We start from the raw sequence: 3,253 nt of genomic DNA, 5'->3' as shown, positions 1-3,253 counted from the left end.
CACAGAGGAGAGGAACAGAGTTAGGACCTGGAAGAAAACCCAGTCCAAACTGGACTAAGCAAAAAAGGGAACCTTTCATTTCAGAGAGCTGGAAAGCACAGGGGTTAGTCAGAGGTAGGGCTAGATCCTGGAGCAAGATGTCCCCAGGACCTGGTTTCTGTCTCTTTTGTGGGCTGGCTTCATTTTTAGGGAAAATCTTTATTTCAATAGACCCAGGAAGTCTGGGAGGGTCTCACTGGTCCATCCCTATAGCCAGGAGAGTGAAGTACTCTGATGGGTCAGGCTGAGCCAGGGTCACCCCAAGGACAGCCCTGGAGTTAGGGATGGAGTCAGGGATGGAGTCAGCTCCATTAAAGCTTGTGTACTGAGAGGAGGAAGAGAAGGGTCATTCCCCCAAATGAATCCTTTTAGACTTGACCTGGATTTCTTAGTTTGCAAGAGAGGACCTGATTGGCCACTCTTGGGTCAGGTTTCTATCCCCAGCCCAATCAGCTGTAGCAGAAGGAGTGGAGGCAGGGCTGGCAGTGTGGCTCTTGGTGGTGTGGTAAGCCTGGTAGGACAGGCTGCCTTTGCTCAGCTCTTCCCTCAGGGCTGCGGTCGGGAGGGGTCAGCACTAGGTCCTGAGGCGTCCGTGTCCTACCTGATTCCTTCACTGTCTTCTGAGTGCTTACTTGTATGTGCCTCTTTTTAAAATCACAACAACCCTCTGAAGTTGAAGCTGAGAGGTTGTGCCTCTTGCTCAGGGTCACACAGCCAGTAAGTGATTCAAAGGGCACTCAGGTGATTAATCTGAAAGTTACACCATGCACCTCAGATTGGGACTTGAACCCACACAGATGGGACTCAAGCCCAGCCAAAACTCAGATTGGGACTCGAACCCATGCACCTGGGACTTGAACCTGGCCAAAACTCAGTCTTCCAACTGAGATCACACACCTGGTTTCAGGACTTAATGGAGCTCAGGTTCTTGATATCTCATCGCAGAAAGAATTCAGTGAGAGGCAGTGATAGGTAAGAAGTGGATTTATTTAGAGAGAAACACACTCCACAGACAGAGTGTGGGCCATCTCAAAAGGTGAGAAAAGGCACCAGGGTATGGGGTTCTCAGTTTTTATAGGGGTGGGTAATTTCATCGGCTAGTGAGTGGGAGGAGCATTCCAGCTATTTCAGGAAGGGGCGGGGATTTCCAGGAATTGGGCCACCGACCCCTTTTTGATCCTTAAGGTCTGTTTTGGAACTGTCACAGCGCCTGTGGGTGTGTCATTTAGCTTGCTGATGTGTTACAGTGAGTGTATACTGAGGCTCAAGGTCTAGTGGAAGTCGACTTGTCCGCCATCTTGGACGCATTTGGTTCTCATCAGTTTATGTCATGTCCTCGAGCTTTGTCATTCTTTCAGAGGTTGTGCCCTGACCCCTTCCCTCCTGTTTCAAGAGTAGCACCTAGGGGAGCCCCAGAAGGGACCCAGAGAAGGTGGGGGCATGGGGAACTCTCCCCAGGCTGAAGGTCAGTGAAAGGGGGGTTGACAGGGAGGTGCTGGAGGGGAGGGAGCACCTTGGACATTTGGTCCAAGTGTCACACCTGGGCTTTACTGACCTTGGGCAGGCATCTGCTCCTAGCTCGTGAGGTTTCTGAAGCTGCATCTTCTAGAAGAGCCACCTGGTCCTACCTACCTCTCTGAGGTCCTGTCCTCCCAAGTTCTTCCTCACTGCATTGGTGGGTAACTCAGTGGCTTTCTAGGAGTGGGCTGGGGCCTTTGTATGGGGGTGGGGATGGCCAGGTTGGGGAGCTCCGAGTCTCCAGTCAGTCATGGAGCAGGTCATGGGCCTGGGGAGAGTTCTGGTGTTAGTCTTCTACTCTTCAGGACCTCAAGGGGTCCAGGAGCTCCTCCTCACATTTTCAGTCAGACTGGAGCCCCTACAGGGGCAGGGCACTCTGTTCACACTGGCTCCCCCACCATAAACTCCTTTCTTTTTCAACACCCCTAGGGCACTGGAATACTACTTGCCACTTTCCTCACTGCCTCTTTCCAGCAGCCTGGCCTGATTGCCTCTGAACGCCCCAGTTGCCTACTCCTCTAATTTGTGCCACCACTGCTTGTGAGCGGTGTCCTGATTCTGTAGACTGGCGCCTCCTCCAAGGGGCCCTAGACGCCTCAAGCCTTGGAGAACGTTTTTTGGCCAAAGGCGAAGGATGTGCAGAATCTTCATCCAGCCAGGCATTCGTTAATTCTCTAAGTCCGCTACAGGTGGGTCGCGTAGGCCTAGGGGGGACTGCACACGCTTTAACCGAGCCCCGCGGGCAGGCAGGCTCTGTCTGAACGCGGGTTCCCAAGGGGTCCTAGGTTGGTCCGCGCGCCATAGGACCCAGCAGAGGACGTTCTTGCAAGAGGCAATTTACTTTTCTCACTTCTCAAATGCTCCGAAAATGGCTGCTAGCAGCTTCGCTATAGGGGTAAACTGTTTACTCATCTTGAGGGGTTTTCTCAGCGCGTTCCGTTCCAGGCCCCTGCAGGGATTTGCGAGCCTGGAGCTGCAAGACGGAGGGTCGGAGGCGCCGGAAACATTGTGTCTGGAGCCGGGAGCCGGGAGCCGAGGGCCGAGGGCCAAGGAGCAGCATTCGTGGGCGCTATTCTATATCCGCGCCGCCTCGGGCGCCCATTCCCCTCTCCGGGTCTGTGACTGCCCTCAGGGGCTCGGAGTCCGATTTAACACCCTGAGCAGGTTTTGCTGGGGAGGACCCGGGGGTCACCTCGTCCACCCAGGCCAGGCCTTGGTCCAGCCACCCGCCACATCAACTCCTGGGGGAGGGGTGTTGTCTCCCAGCTCCGAGGCCGAGCAGGAGGCCCAGGTCCCCGCGTGTCTTCTGTTAGCGCAGGCGACCTCGGCCACTGCTCAGCTAACCGGAAGACCCCTCCCTCCCCGAATGCTTCAACCTGGAGGGACCTCCAGCAAGGTCGGCCCGCGCGGGCGGCGACACGCCTGTCCCTGCGCACGCACACAACTCTGCACACGTCAGCCCCACGCCGTCCCGCCGCCCAGTGCCCGGGCGCACGCAGGCAATCACGCGTGTCCGCACTCGCCCGTGGGCACACGCGTCCGCCGCAGGTACCGAAGGGCCCCGAAAGGTCCGTGCGCGGTTCAGGCGCTGGAAGCGAACCCGGTCGGGGCCCGGGCGGTGTCCCGGGAGGTGTCCCGGGAGCGCCCAGGGGGCGGAGCTCGCGGGGCTGGCCTCGCTGGGTCTGGGCGGGTCTGC

Source organism: Mesoplodon bidens (genome assembly GCF_964165515.1).
Source record: "Mesoplodon bidens genome assembly, chromosome: 4".
NCBI lineage: Eukaryota > Metazoa > Chordata > Mammalia > Artiodactyla > Ziphiidae > Mesoplodon > Mesoplodon bidens.
Note: the sequence above shows the minus strand (reverse complement) of the source record.